Below are 27,178 nucleotides of genomic sequence, written 5' to 3'. Positions count from 1 at the left end.
GAGCACAGTGATTATAGTCGAGTGGTTTACGAGAACTCTTCTGGGTACTCTATGTGTTTGATAAAACGTAATTTATACATATTTTTACCCCATGCCTAATGCATTTATGGATGATTTCTCCCTAGATTTGGTGAATTCGATGCTCCTAATCCTTTAATTTCATGTTTTATACTTAAGAGAGAATAAGAGAGTAAAAGAGCGAGAAACGGGCCCAAAACGGAGAAAATAGACCCACATGGGAAAACAACACGGCCTAGAATTTCTCACAAGGGCGTGTCACACGGCCGTGTCAATTTGGCGGGATCGAAGCACGACTTACACGGGTGGATCACACGCCCGTGCCCATTTAACAGCCTTGACCACGGCCTTTAGTAATCGCACACGGGTGTGTCCCTGCCGAACCCAAGTTTAGTCCAATTCGGAAAAGGCCAATTTTGAGGGCTCTTAGGCATTCCAAAGCCTATTTAGACACTTGAGGAGGCACTTAGGAGAGGGGGAGGCGGGGTAGGAAGCCAGGAATTACTCAAGGAAAGCCGATTGATCCATCTCAAGAGCTGGATTCATCATCAAGACTGGAGATATCCCTTCAAGTTCCTTCAGGAGTTTTGGGTTTTCTTATGTTTTGTTATCTTTATGCTTTTGAGATGTTTTCTTTCATAAGTATGAACTAAACCCCTAAATACCTAAGGGGAATGAAACCTAAGACAGATCTGGTTATTATGATCTGAATTGTATGATAAATATTTGACTTGTTCTTAATTATGTGTGCTTAATTCTTGTTTTGATATTCCAGGATATTGATTCAAGTTAAGCTCTTATTCAGAGGAGGAATAGACCCTGTCTAAAAGTAAATTTGTCATAATTAAGCGGAGTTGATTGCGCGCCTAAAGATAGGGTGACAAGATTTTGCCGAATTAGGGTGAAACCTAATAAGGGAATCCATAGATCGAGTTAATGCAATTCTAGGGTGTTAATTAGAAAGAGATTTCAATTATTCAACCTAGGGTTAGACGTTATTAGTCTCGAGAGAGATAATAATATAACTTAGGGATTTCTACGAATCAAGTCAAATGAATAAATCGTCTGATTCAGAGTTAAATAACAAGTGAAGTCTAGGTGAATTTGTCCTTAGGTATTGTCTCAATCAATTGAATTTTCCCAAAAGTATTTTCCCAAGTTTTTCTTTCTGTGCGTTCTTAGTTAGTAATTGGTTTAAACAACCAAACCTCTTAAATTTTAGGCTAGATAATAAAAAGGAAGTAAATACCAGTACTCTTAGTTCCTTTGGGTTTAACAATCCGGTCTTGCTGAACTATACTACTATTCAATAGGTACACTTGCCTTAAATCGTGATAATAAGTTAGTCTCAAGAACGTTTCATTTATAAATATTTAAAACCTGTTACGAATATCACGCATCAAGTTTTTGACGCTGTTGCTGGGGAACTAGGATATTAGGAAAACTCGATTTTTATTACTTTAGTCACTTTACTTTTATTACAATTTAAATTTTTATTTTCTTTTCTAATTTTTCTCTTATTTCCTTCTGACAGGTTTTTCTAGTTTATGACCAAAAGAAACCCGTCAGGACCACTACTTTTTGACGGTGAGATCGACCGCGCAGTTCACAAAAACCAAAGAGAAATAAGGCGATGCCTAAGATACACAAAGGACGAGCAAGAGGACCATACTTCAACCACAACCGAGGAGATGGCTGAAAACCAAGAAAATCCGCTACCTCCTGCGATTGCTGTTAATCAGAATCCTGCTCCGCTCACTATGTATGATTATGCTAAACCTTCTTTAACAGGAACTAAATCGAGCATAGTTAGACCGGCTGAAGCCGCAAGTACTTTTGAACTGAAACCTAACACAATTCAAATGATATAATAGTTTGTTCAGTTTGATGGTTTGCAGGACGAGGATTCCAACGCTCACTTGGCAAACTTTTTGCAACTATATGATACATTTAAAATTAATGGCATTTCTAATAACGTCATTTATCTTCGGTTATTCCCTTTTTCATTGAGAAACAAAGCTAAACAGTGGTTGAACTCGTTGCCACGGGGGTCAATCACTACTTGGGAACAAATGACCAAAAAGTTTTTATTAAAATATTTTTCGCCCGCTAAAATGGCTAAATTACTTAATGATATTTCTTCGTTTGTGCAGATGTATTTAAAAACACTCTACGATGCATGGGAGAGATACAATGACCTCTTGAGAAGATGCCCTCACCATGGGTTACCGCTTAGGCTACAGGTTCAAACCTTTCATAATAGCCTGAATCCTTCGACTCGACAAATGGTTGATGTAGCTGCTGGTGGAACCTTCAATAATAAGACACTTGAAGATGCCTATGAATTTATAGAGGAGATGTCAATGAATAACTATCAGTGGCAAGTAATGAGGACAAAGCTAACGAAAACAGCCGGTATTTATAATGTCGATACGGTCACCATGCTCTTTAATCAGGTAGAACTCTTGAATAAGAAAATTGATGGTTTCCTTAGTTCTTCACAGGTTCATCCAGTAATACAATGCGAAACAAGTGGAGGTGGATGAAGCAATTCAAAATACCCACCTTATGGCCACAATATGGAGAACGAACAGTTAAATTACATGGGTAACATTCCTCGATCTCAAAACAATCCCTACAGCAATACTTACAATGCAGGTTGGAGGAACCACTGTAATTTTTCATGGGGAGGCCAAGGGAATCAGAGACCACCACTTCCAAGCTTCCAACAACCACCCTACCAACAAGAGAAAAAACTGAACCCTGAGGAGATGCTAACAAAATTCATCTTAGTGTTAGAAACTCATTTTTAGAATATCGAGACCGCACTCAAAAATCAACAAGCATCAATCCAGGGGCTCAAAACTCAGATTGGACAGCTCGCCAAGTTGATTTACGAACGACCACAAAGTAGCCTGCCAAGCAACACTGAATCTAACCTAAGGGAGCAACTCAACGCGATTGTCATTCAAGATGAGGAAGGGCTAGTTGCAGAGCCAAGGCCAGTGGTAAGCATAGGTAAGGATGAGGTAGGCCACAATGAGCCAAAGTCGGTGATTACAGAATATAAACTTCGCATGCCATACCCTAATGCAGCAAGGAAAGACCGCTCAGACGAATAATTTGATAAATTCCTTAAACTTCTAAAGAAACTACATATTAACTTACCGTTTATTGAAGCCCTTTCGCAGATGCCAAACGCAGTCAAGTTTTTAAAGGAGCTTTTAGTAAATAAACGGAAGTTAGATGAAGTATCGCATGTGGAGCTGAACGCGGTCTGCTCAACTATTCTATAGAATAAGCTACCTAACAAACTAAAAGATCCAAGGAGTTTTACAATTCCTTGTTTAATTGGTAGTTTAGATTTTAATAATGCGTTGGCTGATTTAGGGGCTAGTATCAATGTTATGCCTTACAAATTATTTAAGCAATTAGGTCTAGGGAAACCCAAACAAACTAGGATGAGCATTCAATTAGCAGATAAAACCATCAGATTTCCGAGGGGTATTATTGAAGATGTACTCGTTAAAATCGACAAATTTATATTCCCAGTTGATTTCGGTGTTCTAGACATAGAGGGGGATAGCAACGTCCCCTTAATTTTAGGAAGGCCCTTTTTAGCAACCGCCAGAACAATTATTGACGTTTGCACAGGTGAACTCATACTTCGTGTGGAAGATGAAACAATCACCCTTCAAGCCCGTAATTCGAATAACACATCAAAAATCGAAGGTGATTGTACAAATAATTTGGCTAAAACTAACCATATAGTGCAACATTCTCTGCAGAAAACAGGTTCGATGAACATACATAAGCTAAGCAATAAGAAAGAACCTATCTATGAAGAACGAAGGTTGCAAATCGAGGAGCTAGATGAATGGCAGACACATAAACCGAGAAAACACGATAAACCAAAACCACGCCATGAGGAGCTTAATTTCTCCAAAAATTAACTTAAAGTTGGAGACAAAGTACTACTCGATGCAGCAGATCCTCAAATCGCCACTTCTGAACCAAATGAAGAAACCCCTCTTACGGTAATTAGTATTTTTCCATACGGTACGGTCGAGGTATACCACTCCAAATTTGGCACGTTCAAGATAAATGGTACTCGTCCTAAACTTTATATTGATAAAATTGATAGTAGGGATGAGGAGTGTAAACTCCTCGATTCACCATGATCACGAACCAGCGAAGTAAGTCGAGCTTAGACTATAAATAAGTGTTTCGTGGGAATCAACCCGAGCACTAACAGTATTAATTTCTTTAAATTTGAGTTTTTAACATCTAACGTACTAACCGAATCATGGTACACAGAATCTTTAAATACCACACGGCTAGGCACACGGGCGTGTCGTAGTGTGAAAATAGGGCAAAATTTTCTTCCCCAACACGGGATACGATAAGTTGCCACGCCGTGGGCGAAACTGCCAAAATAACACGGGCGTGCGACACGCCCGTGTTTTGAAAATGTGGGCAAACCTATCAATTTAACACGGGCGTGTGCCTTCATACACGGGGGTAGGATAAGCGAACGAAGATTGGCATGGTCGTGCAATATGGTTGAGTACACCGATGCGCCCAATTTCGAAAACCACGAAACGCACGAGCTGAAACCAAAGCACACGGGCATACCCCACGACCGTGTGCCCCAATTTCTCTATAAACACCTATTATCTATCTTAGCTTTATCTTTATATTTTCAAATTACTTTTTATTTCCTGTTTATACTATTTTATCTTGAGTTTTTACAATTTTCAATTTCAGCTATTTCATTACGAGTAATTATGCTTCCTTATAGTTCCTGATTCTGTCACAATTATAAAGAGCTCCAAAGCTCATCGTCGCATAGGAACTAAAAACTCCATCGGGATTCTCCACGACTACCATTACCTGTTTGACCACGACCGTAGCTACCACCAGATATAATATTCTTTTGGCACAGGACTTATTGACTAATGAACCTCTACCACCACCAGAGTATCCTCCTCCACTCTCACGCCTATTATTCTCTATAACCCCAATTCAAGGAATTCATTCATCATTCAGGAAGTTTCACTTTTCTCCCTATCTTATGATTATCAATCTATCTTTTTCAATCTATCTATGTTTGTACATTGAGGGCAATGTACATCTTAAGTGTTGGGGGTCTTTCATATCGTCATTAGAAATCCCTGAATTGTGTCTTATTCTCAAGTGATCTTCTCATGCCATGATTAGAATTAATTTTGATTAATTTATGATTTTTATTGATATGTCTTGAATTAACACTTAGGCATTCATGCATTGATTGTTTAAACTTTAAGATATTAAAGAATCAAGCATGGTAAGTTGACTTTTGAATTTAAAATTTTATAGGTTGTTTTTCCCAAGTTTAGGTATTATCTTGAGTTAAAATTCACAGGTTTAAACATTAAAAAGCCGTAATTTTTGTGAGATTTTGAGCCTTTAGAGCACCTACTATTTATTTCATGCTCACTTTTATTGTTGCTTTGAGTGCGTCAGTATTGAATTGTTATTTTAAAACTTGCTTGACTATACATGTCAAGACCACACCATTTGATTTGATATGTCAAAATGATAAAGGCAGTTAGGTTTAACCCATTCACTCCACAAAATCCTACCTTCATAATTAACTTTTAGTAAACCCCTTTGAGCCTAACAAGCCATTAATTGATTTACCCTCAATATTAACCCATAACCATTATTGTTGAAATCCCTTAATTTGATCCCTATTTTTGTCGAGATTTGATTTGAACTAATTGCTTAGCTATGCTTTGGTCTTTGATAAACCGTAATTTGTACATATTTTTACCCCATGTTTAATGCATTTTATGGATGATTTTCCATTAGAATTGGTGAATTCGATGCTCCTAATGCTTTAGTTTCGCGTTTTATACTTAGGAGTACATAGGAGAGCGAAAGGAACGAGAACGGGCCACAAACAGAGAAAATGGGCCAAAGTACGAACTCAACATGGCCTGGACTTCCTCACACGGGCAGCCCATACAACTGTGTCAATCTGGCATATCAAAGCACGATTCACATGGGCAGACCACACGGCCGTGTTAATTTGGCAGGCTTGAATACGGCCTGAAGTAATCGCACACGAGCGTGTCCCTGCCGAGCCCGAGTTCAGTCCAATTCGAAAAAGGCTAATTTTGAGGGCTAAAAGGCATTCCAAAGCCTATAAATACACCCTAGTGGAGGAAAAAAAAGATGGAGAAGTGGGAGTAAGGAATTAATCCAAGGAAGTCGATTGATCTATCTCAGAAGCCGGATTCATCATCAAGACTAAAGATCTCTCCTCAATTTCCCTTTAGGAGTTTTGGGTTTTCTTTATGTTTTGTATTCGTTATTCTTCTGAGATGTTTCTTATTTAGTTATGAACTAAAACCCCTAAATACCTAAGGGGAATGAAACCTAAGATGAATCTTGTTATTATTTTTTGAATCTTATGATAAATATTTAACTTGTTCTTAATTATGTGTTCTTAATTCTTGTTTTGATATCCCAAGATACTGATTCAAGACAAGCTCTTATTCAGAGGAGGAATAGACCCTGTCTAAGAGTACATTTATCATAATTTAGCGGAGTTGATTGTGCGCCTAGACATAGGGTGACAAGATTTTTTTGGATTAGGGTGAAACCTAATAAGGGGATCCATAGATCGAGTTAATGCAACCCTAAAGTGTTAATTAGAGAAAAGTCTCGATTTTTCAATCTAGGGATTAAACGTTATTAGTCTTGAATAGGGATAATAACATAACTTAGGGATCTCTGTGGAATAAGTTGAATGAATAAATCTTCCAATTCGGAGCCAGAATAACAAGTAAAGTCTAGGTGGATTTTTCCTTAGGTATTGTCTTAAGTCAATCGATTTTCCTCAAAAGCAATTCCCCAATTCTTTTCTTTGTGCGTTCTTAGTTTAGATAATTAGTTAATTAAAACAAAACCTTTTTATTCTTAGGCTAGATAATAAAAAGTCACTCATTACTAATACTTTTAGTTTCTTTGGGTTCAACAATCTGGTCTTGCTAAAACTATTCTACTGTTCGATAGGTACACTTGCCTACATCGCGATAATAGTTAGTTCAAGAACGAGTAATTATAAATATTTAAAACCCATCACGAAAGAACACGATTAGTCTTCTATGTATTTGACTTGCTCTTAAAAAAAATATATTCATACTTACATATTAGTAGTAATTCGGTAGTGTTGAGCCGCAGTATCTAAATTTCATCTTCTGAGAAGAAGCTCACTTGTACTCAATTGATGTTTAATTACTTTTTCTAGTTAGGCAATTTTTCAATTCAATCTCGATTCTAACCTTTTCTTTCAGCTTGTGACCATACCCACTAACCAAAGTCACGTTACAACCCTTTAAAGACCTTTTGATTGATGTTCATTTAAATATATAGTGGTGGAGATTTGATTTTCATGCAAGTCTATGGTAATGACTTTTCATTATTGACTATTGAGTGCTTCATGTATTATCCTTGAACAGCTCGAGTGATTTGAGTGAATCTTTAGCTAGGATGTGAAACTTTGTGATATTTTGAGTCGAAGGTAATTACTTAGATGAGGGGAGACACCTATGCTTTCATGATAAAATACTTGACTTGGAATGTTTTGGAACTTTGATGTTCTTTCAGTCAAATTCTCAATGTATGATTACTTATGGATTATTTTGAGATATTATTAATAGGAATTATAAGTTCAGAAGAATTTATTTTGATTGTGAGTTGAGGTTTTGCTTGAGGACAAGGAAATGCTTAAGTGTGGGGGTATTTGATAAACCATAATTTATACATATTTTTACCGCATGCCTAATGCATTTATGGATGGTTTCTCCTAAGATTTGGTGAATTCGATGCTCCTAATCCTTTAATTTCATGTTTTATACTTAGGAGAGCATAGGAGAGTAAAAAGAGCGAGAAACGGGCCTAAAATGGAGAAAATGGACCCACATGGGAAAAGAGCACGGCCTGGACTTTCTCACACGGGCGTGTTACATGGCCGTGTCAATTTGGCGGGATCGAAGCACGACTTACACGGTGGATCTGCGCGCGTGCCCATTTAATGACCTCAACCATGGCCTTGATGTCGCTTTGCAGGCGTGTCCTTGTCGAACCCAAGTTTAGTCTAATTCAGAAAAGGCCAATGTTGAGGCCTCATCTCTCAACAGTGACACTGCACCCTTTAGTTTCTGCTCAGGGGTGCAGTCCAAATCGTTCATAATCCTCTCTGTGGCCTGAATTCAGTACTCAGCCACGTTAGGGGAAACTCCAACAATACCTTTAAAAATCTCGGCTCTATTAGACCGGAGTCATTCCGTAACTGAACCTCGGCCTCCACCCCAGTATTGGGTCCTGCGACCCTCTCTAAAATTTTCAACATAGCTTGGAACAGTGCGTCATCCCCAGCCACACGATCATAAGACCCAGATCCAATCTCAGTCACCGGTGAAACAGACGTCTCACTCGTATCCAAATTAGGCAGGTTACCAGAAAATGAAGACCTAGCTCGGGCCCCTCTACGGCCTCTACCTCGGCCTCTTATACCCCGTCCGTGAGTACCTCTAGTGCTCATTGTCTAATTGCGTTTTATCTGTATTAACAATTTTATGCATCAATTTACAGTTCCGTTGTTTTTTAACAGACATTTTATGAAAATAATATCAGAAGTATAAAGTTTGTTTCGAACATCGCAGTATCAATCCATGTCTATCAGTTTTACTACAGTTTCAGTATATACTAACTATAGCAATTTCAGTAAAAAACATTTAACAATTATAGAGAACTTACAAGATCAGTGCCGGAGACTCGATGTACCACACATTCAATAAAAATATTTCAGTATTCAAAAATCAGTTAAAAACAAGTTTTTCTTTAAAACACAAATCTACAACTAAGTTTTGCAACTTGGCTCTGATATCACTAAATGTAACACCCCAAACTCAGTCTAGATGTTATGGCCGAATCTGATGATGTCACATGATAGCGTTCGAAGCTAAGTTATTTCGATAATAATAATTTTCATTTGTTATCTCTTGTTGACCCTAAAATCGATACTTATCTAGTTATTCGTTTTTACATATATAGTTACGAAAGCTCTTGAAAAGTCGTTTTGAATAAATCATGTGTTTAGAGAAAACTTTACCTTTTTAAAATCCGAGTTTTAAAACATTTTAACAAATATAAATCCATAAAAAGGAATAATAACCCAAATTAAGTAAAAGCCCCAGAAAGTCCGCAATTTACATAAAAAATTAACCCCAAAAATAATTAAGAATTAAATACCCAAAGTTGAAATCAAAATAGTTTAAATACGCATGGCCACCGTCAAGTCCTCCGTTGCACCAATCCGTTAAGTCTGGGGATTACCTGTACAGATTAAACCGTACAGTAAGTTTACAAAAAACTCAGTGTGCAATTCCTCGAACAAACAAGCAATGCAACATACAGTATTAGGCTGAGTTGCCGGTATTAGGCTCGAAACCATCAGTACACTTCCTCTGCATATATCATTCCTCTGCATATAGTGTCATGCATATAATCAGTACAATATTCTAATCATGCTTAATAATCAGTCATACATATACCATTTAGTTAATTAGGGATCAAAGCATTTCTTACCGACTCCACAGTAGGTTCACAGTCGTCTTGGGCGACTCGTGTAACCTTAGCAAACAAATCAGTAGATTGGGTTCACACGCCCATGTGATCTGCCTGTGTGGGCCCACATGGACCAAATTAGCCTTGGCCGTGTGGGTCACATGGCTTGGCCCAAAATCCATATGTTCGTGTGGTTCACCTGTGTAGGCCTACATGCCCGTGTAGCCCAGACGGCCCAAATCGATCAAGCCCGTGTCTCGCACATGGCCTGCCGTGTCTGGTGGGCACAGCCTGGCCTCGTCGACTACACGCCCGTGTTCTATCACACACGGGTGACCACACGCCCGTGTGGCATCGATAGTGAGCTTTTTTAGCTTTTCGCCTAACCCATTTTTTGCGTTTCGAGTACAAAAATATATGGTTTGATGCTAAAATGAACCCCGAACACTCCAAAACCTATAGTCAACCAAAGTATCATCCAATTAATCCCCTAACTCGCGATTCTAATAAAATTACCATCACAAGGAACTTTCCCCTTAATCTAACAACGTCCTTACCTTGAGCAAGTAATGGTAATTTCGAAACACTCAAGCTCTGACTGGCTGTCCATCGCCTCTTATCTTCCACCTAAATACCAAAATCAGCCCTCTATTAACAACATATTCATTACAAATACGAAACACACTTAATCAACTTACCATCAAGGCTCAAAAGCGCGATAACTATGATCATTGGTTACTTGTTTGTAGAAAGAACGAATAAAATAAAATAAAAATAAAAGAAACGGAATGATAGTGAAGTAGAGAGAAGGATTTCGGTAGTGAAAATGGAAGGGGAAAAACAAATGAAACGTTAGAAACTTTGGAAGGCAGAGAGAGAAAAAACAAAATTTTAAAAAATAAAGGAATTACCGATAATTCCAATATTCCAACTCCCCTTATTTTCCTCTAGTAACTACCCACTACTCAGAATTCCTGTTTGACTGAAACTCTCTCGGTTAAATGAGCAAAATAGTCTCCCACACTCGTGCAAGGATTCGAACTCCAGACCTCCTACACTCCAACACACACTTTAACCACAAGACCAGTAGGCCCATTCTGATAGGATTTTACAAATACTTACATATAAGCCTATTGAACAAGGTGAAGGGTTTATTCAGAAAAATACCAAAATTTGCCAAAGATAGGGCTTGAACTTGGGACCTTCCAAACACTCCCAGAACACATAACCACTAAAGCTGACAGATATTTGTGTCATAACCACAAAAGCAAAAATATAAATTTTGGGGCGTTATAGATTGGTTGGTGAAGCATCGGGTTGGATTGAATTGTGAGTCTAAGAGAGTGACTTTTAAGGTTGGAGATGATATGGAGGTTGTGATGGTAGACGAGTGTCGAGATTATCTCTTAAACATAATCTCCACTCTGGTGGCTAAAAAACTAATCCATAAGGGTTATGATGTATATTTGGCTTATTTGCATGACTCGAGTAGTGTGGGTTTGACTGTACAAGAGATTCATACTATTAAGGACTTTCCACATGTTTTTCCTAAAGAGTTGTCGAGATTACCTCCTGATAAGAAGGTTGAGTTTGAAATTGAGTTATTGCTAGGGACAACTTCGATGTCCATCGCTCCATATCGAATGGCACCAAAGGAGTTGAAGGAACTTAAGCTACAGCTTCAGGAACTTTTGGACAAAGGGTTCATTCGACCGACTGTGTCCTCATGGGGAGTATTGGTTTTCTTTGTTAAGAAAAAGGACAGTTCTATGAGGATGTGTATGGATTATCATCAGTTGAACAAATTGACGATAAAGAATAAGCACCCACTTCCAAAGATTGATGATCTATTCGATCAGTTCCGTAGGGCCTCAGTTTTCTTGAAAATTCATTTTCATTCTTGAAAATATTGTTATTTGAAGTATTATTTTTGATTCAGTAAGCTTTATCGTTAATCTCGACGAACTTACTAAACTTTATGTAAGCTTACTCGTGTCCTTGTCTCTTCTTTGTAGGTTATATTTTTATGGAAATTGAGAGATCGGATCAACTCGAGGAATCACACTATTTGAGAATCTTTTTTGGTAGATTTTGTAAAGATCTTGGCTTATATGGCATGTAATAGGAGTTAAAGTTGTATAACTTAAATTACCTAGGCTTGGATGTGTTCTATGGCTTTGAAGCATACATGTATGGTATCAATCTAGGCACAAGTGTTTTGGATATGTGAATGAAATGGTAAGTTTGTTGACTTATAGGTGTGCTAGATGTGGTGTGATAGCATGGAAGTCTAGCCAAGATATTGATTTGTTAATTGGATAAGATGTGGTGACTTTAATGACTTTGGATAGTATTTTTGGTTGATTGTTTTGGCATGATATAGTGATTCTTAGATGTGTTTTAAGGTTTAAAGTCATGTATTATAAGATGGTTTAGGTATCTATCCAATTAGATGAAAAATGAGCATGTTTTGGGTCATTTTTGGGTATACATGGCCTGGGACGTGGGCTCTCACACGGTCTTGTGTTCGACATGAGTGTGTGCCTCTAGCATGTTATAGTACAGGTTGATCCACACAGGCACAGAGAGTTACACGGCCTAACGACACGGTCGTGTGACTCGGAGCGAAATAGGCAAAGTGAGTTACATGGTGTGCATACACGGGTGTGTGGATAGCTACACAACCATGTTTAGAGCTACACGGTCTAGGCTTTGTCACATGGCCTGAACACACATATGTGTGACCCCTATTTTGAAATTTTTTAATTTTTCTAGAATATTCTAATTTGATTCGAATTGGTTCCTACTTGTTTCTAAACTAATTTTAGGGCCTCGTAGGCTCGAATTAAGGTCCATAAATGTATGTTTCACTTTAATTTAAATGTTATATGAATATTTGATAATTAAATTGTAAAATTGATACTATGTGATACTGAATGTTCTGAATTGTAATGTAATACTTTGTAACCCTAATTTGGTGACGGAGACGGGTTACGAGTGTTACAAAGTTACTATGTAAGACTGACCCATTTTTTTGGACTGTTGAGTAGCAATTGAGCTTTGAAAAGCTCAAATCGGTTTTGATTCAACCTGATCCTAGGAAGGACTTAGGTGTTTATAGTGATGCTTCGCATACTGGTTTGAGTTTTGTATTGATGCAAGAGGGTAAAGTGGTTGCTTAGGCGTTTAGGCAACTTAAGTAGCATAAGGGTAATTATCCGACTCATTACCTCGAGCTTGCTGCAGTTGTTTTTGCACTTAAGATTTGGAGGCACTATTTGTATCGTGAGAGATGCATCATATGTAACACTCTAACCCTTAATTGTTTCCGAAATAAAGTTACAGAGATTACCAAACTTTTTAGATCAAATACGAACATTTCATAACATAAAATATACATATCAACTACTAGTCATAAATCACTTATATTGTCCCTTGTATGAGCTTTCGAGGCCCAAAATACACATTAGAAATAAATCGAGACCAAACTGGAAACTCAAAGAATTTTTGGCAAAAATTTCAAATTATCTCTTAAGTGCAGGGGACACACGCCCGTGTGGCCAGGCCGTGTGGCTCACACGGCTAAGAGATACGCCCGTGTCTCAGACCGTGTAGGCATTTGAAATAGGGGCACACGTCCGTGTCCCAGCCCGTGTCTAAGTTAGGGTGCTTACTGACTTGGGTCACACGGCCAAGCCACATGCCCATGTGCTAGGCCGTATGAGCATCCTTACTTATTTTAATTGGGTGAAAGGGTTGTAGCGACGTAATTTTTTTTTTATTTTAGCTTGGTCGCTAATTAGGATGTTTGATTGAAAGTTTAAAGATCGATGTTTGATTTTAAAAAATGGAGTCGCCACCGATCTTTTTTCTAGGTGTGATCGGACACCTAATAAATCATCTTTTTTGAAAAGAAAATTTATTCTTGAACAAAAATGAAGGCCAAATTTGGGTATACGCGAAAATTCAGAGAAAAATAGGGTTCGGGAGTCAGTTACTTGCGAGGAAGGTATTAGCACCCTCGCGACGCCCAAAATTGGTATCTTTATTAAACAAGTGTTGTCTTGATTTTCAAAAATTCGAATTCAATTTGACATTTAATCGTGATCCGATTGAAAAATGAGATTTTTTTAGTTTTAGATTTTTTTAGAAAGGGTGTCTCGTTTTTAACACGAGCCGACGAATTTCACCTAACATAGCGATGAAATCGATAACTTAGTGTTGAAATCGGTATGTTGCCTTATTTATTAATATATATATATATATATATATATATATATATATAATATCACTTGCAATGGAAATTTATACATAATAAGAACGATGATACAATTAATGAAAAACTATTAAAATATGATACTAATAAAAGTGACAATAATATTCACATAAAGAAAATAAAAATAAAAATAATGTTCCAATGATATAAAGAAATAATATATTTGTAATAATAGTAGAAAATACTAACATGTACATGAAAATACACATGCATATATGTATGTTAATGATAATGATAATAATAATATGAAAATATAACAATAGTAAAATGGTGATATTAATACCTAATTATAAACATGGATATAATATAATAATGAAAATATAAATAGATAAGAAACATAAAAGATGAGTAATAAGAGAGTGAAAATATAATAACAGTCATAATACAATGGTAATAGTAATTACAAAAGTGATGATAACAATGATAAAATGATAACAATGATATTAGTAATAAAATAATAGAAAATAATAGTACATTAATAATATACGTTAATAACAATAAGAATATAAGAAAGGAAATAATAATATGGTAAAAAAATAATAGTAATATGTTAATGAAAAATAATGGTAATAATAATAATGATTAATGGTAATAAAATATATAATAATAGTAATCTGAAGTTAACTAGTTTAAGACTAAGATAATGATGATAGTAATAAAGAATAATAATACATTAATAATAATAATAATATTTGTTAATGACAATAATAGTAATATGTAAAACAGAATAATAATAATATAGTAAAATTATAATGTATTAATCGAATGATAATAAAATGAGATTATAATGATAATATTAATAGAAATAGATATAAAAGAAATAGCAATAATAGTAATAATATAAATAATAATATATGTGTGCAAACTAACGATGGTAAAAATATATATGTACATAATAATAATAATAATAATATTAAAGTAAAGTAAATAAAAATAACACTATATATAAACATATATATATACATATAGAATATAAATACACACTAATGTATAATAATAATAGTAATAATATTGAAATACAAAAAAAGTAAATATAATAAAATATTAAAAATAAGTAATGAAGAATAATACTATATATAAATATATATACATATACCTATACGATAAAGAAATACACTATTATATGGTAATAATAATAATAATAATAATAATAATAATAGAAGATAAAAGATAATAATAATATAGTAGTAGTAATAACCATGAAAGTAAAAATAATAGTAATAATAATGGTAATAATGATAATTAATAATAATAAAAATAATATAAATGATAATATACATATGAATAATAATAATAATAATAGCAATAATTTGGATAAATGAATAGCAAAAATGACTAAAAGGGATTAAATCGAACTTGAAACAAAATTTTGGGGCAAATCCGGAGTAAATAAGAGTAAAAAGGACTAAATTGCATGCGCAAATAACTAAAAGGGACTAAAATGGCCAATAATCCCTCCCTTCAAAACGCGCAGCATAGGGGAGGACTAAAACAAAACAAAAATAAAATCTCTGGGCAAAATTACAAATACAAAAAAAATTGGATTATGAAACTATAAAAAAAGCGGAAGGACCGATTGCGCAATTAGTCCATTGAATAAAAAACACGCAGATCCTGAGTGGGTAGGGTCGGGCCAACCTGATCTAGGGCAAAAGGACGTCGTTTTATGCCCTGGATCTTTAATGCAAAACGATGTCGTTTTATATTGTTATAAAAGTAAAAATTTTGCAAAAAAATTCATTTTTCCTTCCTTTCTCTCCAAAAAAGCTCTCTCTCTCTCAGCCCTCTCTCGGCCTGGGGACTCACGGTGAGACTCCGGCGTCGTACCTCCTCCGTGCGCCACCGTCGCCGGCCACCTCACGCAGTGGCCGGAAGTTCAAAAAGTAATGTTTTTTTTGTTTTTTTTTTCTAGTTTTAAAATATATATTTTATGTTTATATTAATAGAAAAAATAAAGAAATATGGGTATATATGTATGCGAAAATTGAAAAAAAAAAAAGAAAAATAAAGAAGTAACCTTTATCCCGTTTGCTTTTGTTTTCTTCTTCGAATACTTGCTATTTGTTTTGTATGTTTTGGGACTGTTGTTGTTGTTTTAGTATATGATGATTTATTTCATGAATTTGCCAACCTCTTTTCAAAGAATTTTCATTTGGTTTTTATAACCATTTACAAATATTAGTCTATTATTCCTGTCTTTTCGCGTGTTTCTCTTGCAGGAGCAGTTGAACGGTGCTGCAGAGTTGGTGGCCGGTGCAAGTGGGCTGACGTCCGTGGCGTGCTGTCAGAGGGTGGTTGCGGCGCAAGTGGCAAGGTGGCTAGGGTTTTTTTGTTTCTGACAAAAGGTTGTGCGATAGTTAGTGGGTTAGGGTTTGTTTAATTTGGGCTGGTAGTTTAGGTTTTATTTAGGCTTGGGGATGGGTTAAAGATTTGGGTTTATTTTTGTAATAGGTTTTGGGTAGTTAATGTGTTGGGTTTTGGGGTTTAATGTAAATGGGTTTGAATTGGGGTTAAGTGGGCTGAGTGAGTAGGGCAAATTTGGGTTTCAACAAGGGTCACATGGCCAAGCCACACACTCGTGTGCTAGGCCGTGTGAAAATACTTGGGCATTCTATTTCTCAATTTTAAAGATGCAGGGGACACATGGCCAAATCACATGCCTATGTGCTAGGCCGTGTGTCACACACGGCTGAGACACATGCCCGTGTCTCTGCCTGTGTGGACGAAAATTGGTTCTTTTCAAACCACGTTTCTCACCTATTTTTTTATTTCAACCTAAACACTTCAAATTGCACACTCATAAACCATATCAAGACATTCAATAAAATCAAATCAAGCTTTAAACATATCATATTATCACATATATTTAAACATTTAAAATTTACCATATTGATCAAAGCACATATTTAGCTACCTATACCAAATATAATATATCAACTTATTCATCAACATGCCTATAACCTATCTATCACTTAATCGCACCAAACATTTATCAAGCATGATAAGACCATATATATATAAGTTGGTTGCATAAGTAAACAAAATGTAATTCATAATATTTACACAAACAAAACTTTGATCAAATCCACACCAACCCTATACATGCCGTATAAACCATATTGAATGTATAAAAACTATCAGAATAGGCTGGATAGTGTCACTTGATGTGTTGATCCGATCTCCCGATCTTATGATAATCTACAAAGACATTAAACAACACAAGTAAGCTAAATAAAGCTTAGTAAGTTCGATGGGTTAAACATAAATCTTACTGAACCTAATATAACATATCAATTAAATAAATTAATTCAATGTAAACTTCCTGCCAAATCACGACGTCAATTAATGAATACATTTATTTCAGATCAATACCAAAAGTAAATGATAAGTCTTTCACTTTCAATTACAAAAGTCAGTGAACAAATCTTACCAAATCGGAAAACGGCTTACGTATATGAGTACATCGTTTTCAGAAGCTCGAAGACTGAACAGAAGCACATAAGTGCTAAACAGAAATCCATAAGGGTTAAACAGAAGCTCATAAAAGAGCTGAACGAAAATGAATAAGGGTTAAACAGAAGCTTAAAAGAGCCGAACAGAAACTCATATGAGTTAAACAGAAGCTTGTGAGAGCTAAACGGAAAGTAAACACAAAATTTCGCAACAAATGCCGAACCTCGGTTTGCTTGGGCAATTTTGTCGTCAATTCCTCCTTTGCTATCTTTCGCCAAACAACGATTGTACTCAATCCCGCGTTCCATTTAAATCGAATATTCACTTCAAATTTATAATTTAACAATATTCCATTTTTCAACAATATTCTAAATACATAATATCATTCATCAATTCAATATAATTTTTAAAGTTTAACCATACGAACTTACCTGGGTTAAATTGTAATGTTTGTAGAAGTTCAAGGACTATTTTGCTAATTTTCCTTTTTCACGAGTATCTACGAGATCTTGATCTAAAATATAAAGTTACTCATTCATTAGCATATATTTCAGTTCTAATTTACTTCACAATTAAAACCCCTCAAAATTTTAAAATTACACAATTACCCTAACTTTTACAACTTTTGCAATTTAATCCCTTAAAGTCCATTAAATGAACTAATTTTTCTCAATTAATAATTTAGCTAAATATTCTAGGCTATCATAAGCCCATACTAAACATAATTTTAATACCAAACCCTAATATTTGACCTTTTCACAATTTGGTCCTAAAATTAACATCTAACAAAATTACTATATAAAATCATCATACAACAAAATTAAAGCTCTAAATCCATGTTATTTAATAAAAAATATCCAGAATTCATCAATGGTAACTTTCCAAATTTCAAATAAAATAAAAACTAATGAAATAGCTAGTTGGACCTAATTGTAAAAGTCTTAAAAATATAAAAATTACAAGAAAAAGGAAAGAATTAAACTCAAATGAAGCTAAAATATGAAAACCAACTTTAATATGTCTTCAATAGTGTTTTTGGACAGAAAATTAGAGAAGAAATGGTCTAGAAACTATTAGAATCTTATTTTGGCTATTTAATTTTACTTTATTTCCAATTTTGCCCTTAAATCACATAATTTCATTATTATTTTTTTGCTTATGCCACCTCTGCCCCGCTATGTGTGTCTATCTACTCTTTTCGTCCTCCCTTATTTACCATTTGGGTTATTTAATCACTATTTCCTTAATTAGCAAGTTTTGCATATTTTTCAATTTAGTCCTTTTTAATTAACTAACTATCAAAACGTTAAAACTTTCTAACAAAAATTTAATACTACCTTAATGACACTCCATAAATATTTATAAAAATATTTATGACTCAGTTTATAGAATTGAGATCTCGATACCTCATTTTCTAAACTACTTAACCTAATAAATCTTTATAATACACAAATTAATAATTTAAAAATCTTTCTAATTCCACATTTAACTCGTAAATACTAAATATTAAAATTTTCCAACTTATTCATTGAATTTGGGTGGTCTCGAACCTCTATTTCTGACACCACTAAAAATCAGGCTGTTACATCATATACACCGATCATCATAGTCTTAAGTATTTCCTCACTCAAAAGGAGTTGAATCTTAGGCAGTGTTGTTAGATCAAGTTACTTAAGATTTATGATTGTTCGATTAAGTACCATCCCGATAAGGTTAGCGTGGTGGCCGATGCACTCAGTTGAAGATCTATGACTGATTTGAGGGTGATATTTGCTCGCCTAAGCTTGTTTGATGACGGTGGGATTCTGGCTGAGTTGCAGGTTAAATCATCGTGGTTGGATGAGATTAAAAGTTAGCAGATGTTGGATGAGATTAAAAGTAAGAAGATGTTGGATGAGATTAAAAGTAAGAAGATGTTGGATGAGTCTTTGATTAGTTTAGTAGATGAATGATGGTAAAACTACGGATTTCAAGTATAATTATGATGGTATTTTTTGTTTTCAAAGTTGTATCTGTATGCTTAAGGATATGGGTTTGAAACAGTCCATTTTGCGAGAAGCGCATAATAGCTATTTTTCTATGGATCCCGGTGGTAATAAGATGTATTGTGACCTCCGTGACTTGTATTGGTGGCCTGGGTTAAAATGTGAGGTAGCCGATTTTGTGTCTCATTTCTTAACATTCCAGCAAGTTAAGGCTGAACACCAACTTTCTTCTGGACTGTTCCAACCCGTTAAGTTACCATTATAGAAATGGGAACGAGTAACTATGGATTTTGTTAATGGGTTGCCTTGACACCCACTAAGAAGGATCCGGTTTGGGTGCAAGATTGAATTTTAGCATGAATTTTCACCCTTAGCTTGATGGTCAGTTTGAGAGAGTAATTCAAGTTTTGAAGGATATTCTTTGGAGCTCTGTGATCAATTTTTGGGGTAGTTGGGATGAGTTTCTTCCGCTAGGTAAATTTGCTTATAATAATAGCTTTCAGTCTAGCATTCAGATGGCGCCTTATGAGGCTTTATATGGTAAGAAATGTCCCACTTTCCTTTGTTGGGCTATGTTAGGAGAGAGGAAGGTTCTGGGTCTTGAGTTAGTGGCCAAGACTAAGGATAAAGTTTGTTTGATTCAAGATCGACTTAAGGTCACTTCTGATAGACAGAAGTCCTATGCAGATCTTAAGAGGCGAGACATTGAGTTTGAGGTGGGGGATTGTGTTTTCCTTAAGGTTTCCCCTTGGAAAAAGGTTATCAAATTTGGCTGTAATGGCAAGTTAAGCCCTCGATTTATTAGGTCGTATCAAGTTTTGAGGCGTGTTTGGCCAGTCGCCTATCAATTAGAGTTGCCTTCAGAGTTGGATCACATTCATGACATTTTTCACATGTCCATATTGAGGCGTTATCGATTTGATCCTGCTCATGTGTTTTCAGTAGATGAAATTGAGTTGAGGTCGAATTTATCTTTTGAGGAGGAGCCGATACAGATTCTAGATTACAGGGTTAAAGTTTTGAGGAGAAAGACCATTCCGTTAGTTAAGTTATTGTAGAGGAATCATGGTTCAGAGGAGGCTATTTAGGAGCCTGATGGCTTGATTTATTAGCAATATCGTTATCTCTTTGAATTAGGTAAATTTCGAGGCCGAAGTTTGTTTGAGGAGGGGAGAGCTGTAATGCCCAAATTTCTTAGATTTAAATTATTCAAGGGTGTTAAGTAAATTGATTTGATTATGTGGTTAAGTGTTCTGTAAGTCTGCTTAAGATCTCGTGTTTGAATGTCGATATTTGCAAGTGTTCTGCAATGCCACTCTTTTGCTCACGTTTCTTACCCTCTCACTACCATCCAAATTCTCCCTTTTTACTATCACGTTGGTGAGTTTTGGGTTCTTTACTTGTCGTGAGTAATTCGGGGTTTTGATTTAGTTATTTAATTGTTGGATATGGTATTTCACAATTTAAGATTGTTGTTATTTAAGGCTTTGAGGATTGATTTGGATTCCCTTTGTGATGAAATTTTATTTATTGTGGAAACTTTCGTTTTTAGAGAAGAACATATGGTGATAAACAATCATCCAACAAATTAAGTTCTTGAAGGTGTTACTGTAAGTTACGGAAAGTGTTTGTTATTGATTTAGGGTCTATTTTCTTGAGAAAATAGTGAATTTAAGTGGAAATCTTTGTGCTAAATTGAAGTTATAAACATTTAGTTTTGATGCCGTTTGTAGGATTCTAAGTGTTCGGCTGTGTGGTGGATCAATTTCATTATCAAGTGTGTGAAAACAACCTTAATTATTGAGAGAAACTAGCTAAATCGTGAAACAAGGGCTATTTTTTGAAACTAGCTAGTGCCACACAACTATGTGTCAAGTCGTGTGGTAGACTATGTGGAGCACATAACTGTATGAAATCTTGCAGCCAGTGTGGCTTGGCCGGGTGGGGCATACAGCTGTGTAAAAGTTTGCAGACCATGTGGTTAGACCGTATGGATCACATGGGCTAGGTTTTTTCTGGCTGTGTAGGCCTTTTTGCCTAAATTTGGGGCCCAATAAAAGGCCGTTTAAGGGACTAAAAATTTGGGTCCGTAGGCATTGTATGGGGTCAAAAAAGCATAGTTTTAGTACGTAAATACATTTGAATAAGCTTAAAAGGTATGTTAAGTTGGAAAAGCCACAAATAAACTATGTATTATGCTATGATATGTATGAAATATGTGTGTAGGCATGACGTGTGTTATATTATATTTGTGAGCATGTTTTATGATTATGATATGCATGTGTATTGGGGTGGGTTATGATATGATGGAGGAAGTATTATACGATATTTTATACTACAATTATGGTGATTAGACCACAAATTTATGTATGACAAGCTCAGCTGCAATTTATATGAGTCGTACATCGCTACCTATTGGTGTGATTAGCTGGAAAAAGATGGTGTGTAGCGAATGATGGTAGGACATGTTATGATATGTTATAATATGTTATGTTATGATAAGATACATTTTGATATGAAATCTGATATGCTATGAGAAAAATTAATGATTAAGATTATTTGTATTGAAACTATGGGCCAAATCACACACTAGGCTTAAAGCTCACGTTTATGTTTTACTTTGTTTCAGGTGATGCTCTGACTTAGAATTGGACGGCCTAAGGCACGCCCGTGTGCCTGGCCGTGTGGATTAGAACACCTGTGTTTCAACGACTCAGTTAGTGATTAGATGTTAAAAACTAAAATTTTGAAGAAATCAATATTGTTAGTGCTTGGGTTACCTCCTGAGAAGCGCTTATTTAGAGTCTAAGCTCAACTTACCTCTCTTTGCATAGTCATGGTGGTGCGAGGAGTTTACACTCCTTATCCCTACTATCAATTTTATTAACATAAGGTTTAAGACGAGTACTATTTACCTTGAACGTACCGAATTTGGGATGAATTACCTTGACTGTACCGTATGGAAAAATACTAAGTACCGTAAGAGGGATTTCTTCATTCGGTTCAGAAGTGGTAATACGAGGGTCTGTTACGTTTAATAGCACTTTGTCTCCAACCTTAAGTTGATTTGGGGAAAAATTTAGCTTGTTATGGCGTAGTTTTGGTTTATCGTGTGTTCTCGATTTATGTGTCCGCCATTCATCTAGCTCCTCGATTTGTAGCCTTCGTTCTTCATAGATAGGTCCTTTGTTGTTGCTTGAACATGGCTCATGTATGTTTTTCGAACCTATTTCCTGCAAAGAAAGTTGTACCTGATGGTCAGTTTTAGTAGAATGATTTATACAACCACCTTCAATTTTTGGTGTGTTACTTGAATTACAAGCTTGAAGGGTGATTGTTTCGTCTCCCACACGAAGTGTGAGTTCACCTGTGCCAACATCAATTATTGTTCTAGCAATTGCTAAAAAGGGCCTCCTAAAATTAAAAGAACGTTATTATCCTCCTCTATGTCTAGAACAATGAAATCAATTGGGAATATAAATTTGTCAATTTTAACGAGTACATCTTTAATGATACCCCTAGAAAATCTAATTGTTTTATCGGCTAATTAAATACTCATTCTAGTTTGTTTGGGTTTCCCAAGACCTAGTTGTTTAAACATTTTGGAAGGCATGACATTGATACTAGCCCCTAAATCAGCCAAAGCAGTATTAACATCTAAGCTGCCAATTAAACAAGGAATCATAGAACTCCCTGAATCTTTTAATTTGTTGGCCAGCTTATTCTGTAGTATGGCTGAGCAAACCGCATTTAGCTCCTCATGCGACGCCTCATCCAACTTCCGTTTATTTGTTAAAAGTTCCTTTAAGAATTTGACTATGTTTGGCATCTGCGAAAGAGCTTCAATAAACAGTAAATTAATATGTAATTTTTTTAATAAGTTAAGGAATTTACCAAATTGTTCGTCTGTGCCGTCTTTCCTTATCTCATTTGGGTATGGTACACGTGGTTTGTACTCTTTAGTTACCGGTGTTTGTTCACTGTAGTCTACCTCACCTTTGCTTTTACTTACCATAATTCCTTGCCTCGGTTCAGGTTCAGGTTCAATTAACCCTTCCTTGTCTTAGATGGTAATTGCCTTGAGTTGTTCCCTTGGGTTAGATTCAGTGTTACTCGGCAGGCTACCTTGTGGTCGTTCAGTTATTAATTTGGCGAGCTGTCCTATCTGAGTTTCGAGCCCTTGGATCGATGCTTGTTAATTCTTAAATGCTGTCTCGGTATTCGGAAAAATGAGTTTCTGACATTGAGATGAATTTTGTTAGCAACTCCTCAAGGTTCGAATTTTTCTCTTATTGGTAAGGTGGTTGTTGGAATCCTAGAGGTGGTGGTCTCTGATTCCTTTGGCCTCCCCATGAGAAATTTGGTTGGTTCCTCCAACCTGCATTGTAAGTATTACTATAAGGATTATTTTGAGATTGATGATTATTATCCATGTAATTTAACTGCTCATTTTCCATGTTGTGGCCATAGGGTGGGTATTCTGAATTGCTTGATCCACCTCCACTTGCTTCGCACTACATTACTGGGTGAACTTGTAAAGAACAAAGAAAACCGTCAATTTTTCTATTCAAAAGTTCTACTTGATTAGAGAGCATGGTGACCGAATCGAGGTTAAAAATGCCGGCCATTTTTGTTGGCTTTGTCCTTATTACTTGCCACTAATTTAGTGACATCTTTTCTATAAATTCATAAGCATCCTTAGGTGTCTTATTATTGATAGTTCCACCAGCAGTTGCGTCAATCATCTGTCTAGTCAAAAGATTTAGGCCATTGTGAAACGTTTGAACCTGTAGCCAGAGTGGTAACCTATAGTGAGGGCACCTTCTCAACAAATCCTTGTATCTCTCCTATGCATCGTAGAGTGTTTCTAAATCCATCTGCACGAAAGAAGTTATATCATTATGTAATTTAGCCGTTTTAGCCGGTGGAAAATATTTTAATAAAAAATTTTCGGTCATTTGTTCCCAAGTAGTGATTGACCCTTGTGGTATCGAGTTTAACCACTGTTTAGCTTTGTTAATCAATGAAAAAGGGAATAACCGAAGGTGAAGGACATCATCAGTAATGGCATTAATTTTAGAAGTGTGGCAAAGTTCCAGAAAATTTTCCAAGTGAGCATTGGGATCCTCGTCCTGCAAACCATCAAACTGAACAAATTGCTGTATCATTTGGATTGTGTTAGGTTTCAGTTCAAAATTATTTGCAGCGACAGCAGGCCTAACTATGCTTGATTTAGTTCCTGTTAAAGAAAGTTTAGCATAATCATACATAGTACGCGGAGCAGGATTCTGATTAGCAGCAATCGCAGGAGGTAGTGGATTTTCTTGGTTTTCAGCCATCTCCTTAGTTGTAGTGTGAATATTGTCCTCTTGCTCTTCCTCTGTGTATCTTAAGCTTGGCCTTATTTCTCTAAGGTTTCTGTGAACTGTGCGATCGATCTCACTGTCGAAAAGTAATGGTCCTGACGAGTTTCTTCTGGTCATAAACTAGAAAAACCTGTCAGAAGAAAATAAATGAAAAATTAGAAAAGAAAATAAAAATTTAAATTGCAATAAAAGTAAAATGGCTAAAGTAATAAAAATCGAGTGTTCCTGATATCTTAGTTCCCTGGAAACGACGCCAAAAACTTGATACATGATATTCACAACAGGTTTTAAAATTTATAATTAATCGTTCTTGAAGCTAACTATTATCACGATGAATGCAAGTGTACCTATCGAACAGTAGTATAGCTTTAGCAAGACCGGATTGTCAAACCCAAAGGAACCAAGAGTACTAGTAATTACTTTCTTTTTATTATCTAGTCTAAAAATTAAGGGATTTGTTTATCTAAACTAATTAACTAAACTAAGGGTGCACAGAGAGAAAATTGGGGAAAAGCTTTTGGGAAAAAAAACTCAATTGATTAAGATAATACCCAAGGAGAAATCCACCTAGACTTCACTTGTTATTTGACTTTGAATCAGACGATTTATTCGTTTGACTTGATCCGTAGAAATCCCTAAATCATATTATTATCTCTCTCGAGACTAATAACGTCTAACCCTAGGATGATTAATTGAAATCTCTTGCTAATTAACACTCTAGTGTTGCATTAACTCGATCTATGGACCCCTTTGTTAGGTTTCACCCTAATCCGGCAAAATATTGTCACCCTATCTCTAGGCGTGTAATCAACTCTGCTTAATTACGATAAATTTACTCTTAGACAGGGACTTTTACTCATCTGAATAAGCGCATTAACTTGAATCAATATCCTGAAATATTAAAACAAGAATTAATAACACATAATTAAGAACAAGTCAAATATTTATCATACAATTCAAATAATAATAACAAGATCCGTCTTAGGTTTCATTCCCCTAAGGTATTTAGGGGGTTTAGTTTGTAATTATGAAAGAAAACATCTCAAAAGAATGGAGATAACAAAACATAAAGAAAACCCCAAACTCCTGAAGGAAATTGAAGGGAGATTTTCAGTCTTGACGATGAATTCGGCTTCTGAGATGGATCAATCGGCTTCCCTTGAGTAATTCCTTGCCTCCTACTCCGCGTGTGTCTTCTAAGTGCCTCTTCAGGTGTTTAAATAGACTTTAAAATGCCTAAGAGCCCTCAAAAGTGGCCTTTTCTGAATAGGACTATACTTGGGCTCGACAGGGACACGCCCGTGTGCGATTGCTTCAGATCGTGGTTAAGGCTGTTAAATAGGCACAGGCGTGTAGTCTATCCGTGTAAGTCATGCTTCGATCCTACCAAATGGACACGGCTGTGTGGCTTACCCGTGTGACGAAGTCCAAGCCGTGTTGATTTCATATATGGGTTCATTTTCTCCGTTTTCGGCCCGTTTCTCACTCTCTTTACTCTCCTATGCTCACCTAAGTATAAAACATGAAATTAAAGGATTAGGAGCATCGAATTCACCAAATCTAAGGATAATTCATCCATAAATGTGCTAAGCATGGGATAAAAATATGTATAAATTATGGTTTATCACCCACCAACTTCTATGGCTGCTCTTGTTTCCCATCCCACTTGTAAGTTTCACCATTAGTTATTGTAAACCCAAGCCAAAAGCATGGACAAAATCTACTCACAAAATTCATCTTCGAGTAGATTTTTCATTATCTAAAACCTTTGTTTCTTCTCTTTTTTCTTCCAGTTAAAAATAGAAAGCATTCAAATACTTAGGATCTTTAGGGTCAGCAATTGGGTTTTTTCCAACATTTTTTTTCGACCAAGGTTTGGTCAAAACAACTCTTTGAAGACCACCAGAACCACTACGCCCTTTGCTGGCCTACGCCATCATTGGAAATGGAGCTAGCAACTATGAGCCACCACCAATATATTTTTTAGGGTTTGGAAATTTTCTAGATTCAATGTTCTTGGGGATATTGATGATTTATTTTTGTGATGTTAATTTTCTTCTGATTGATGGATTCAATTTTTTAAGGATTTTAGGTTCAATGACTTTTATTTTATTATTTTGGTTAATAAATAATTTAATAAAAATTAAAATTTGAAATTTAAAATTTGAAATTGACTTTATTTGCAGAAAAATTAAAGTTTCAAACATGAACATAAATGTGAATGATAATACAATATATGATGTTAGTGAATCTGATCAACCATTGAACTTAAATGTTTCTATCATGTAACTACAAAAAAGAAAAAGAAGAAAGAACTCAATATTTTTATCAGATTTTGTATTTGTGAGTTAGTTTGAAAATGGGAGGGGAAGTGGTGGGGGTTGGTTTATGGTGGCTAGAAAATGGGGAGGAAAACGAAGAGGTTTTGTAATAGCCCGCTTTTAGTCAAATCAGAATAGTGC

At 35.6% G+C, this 27,178-nt stretch overlaps 2 non-coding genes across 2 annotated transcripts; one reads left to right on the top strand and one right to left on the bottom strand.

The window, feature by feature from the left end:
• Window positions 1–2,138: 2,138 nt before the first annotated feature.
• On the bottom strand, window positions 2,139–2,245 carry LOC128282537 (small nucleolar RNA R71). The gene has a single exon (XR_008272842.1). It is a non-coding gene; the product is annotated as a small nucleolar RNA R71 (small nucleolar RNA).
• A 21,908-nt stretch (window positions 2,246–24,153) lies between these two features.
• Window positions 24,154–24,260, top strand: LOC128281564 (small nucleolar RNA R71). The gene has a single exon (XR_008271798.1). It is a non-coding gene; the product is annotated as a small nucleolar RNA R71 (small nucleolar RNA).
• The last annotated feature ends 2,918 nt before the right edge of the window (window positions 24,261–27,178 follow it).

Source organism: Gossypium arboreum, chromosome 1 (genome assembly GCF_025698485.1).
Source record: "Gossypium arboreum isolate Shixiya-1 chromosome 1, ASM2569848v2, whole genome shotgun sequence".
Lineage (NCBI taxonomy): Eukaryota > Viridiplantae > Streptophyta > Magnoliopsida > Malvales > Malvaceae > Gossypium > Gossypium arboreum.
The sequence above is the reverse complement of the archived record's forward strand: the minus strand, read 5'-3'. Positions and strand labels throughout refer to the sequence as shown.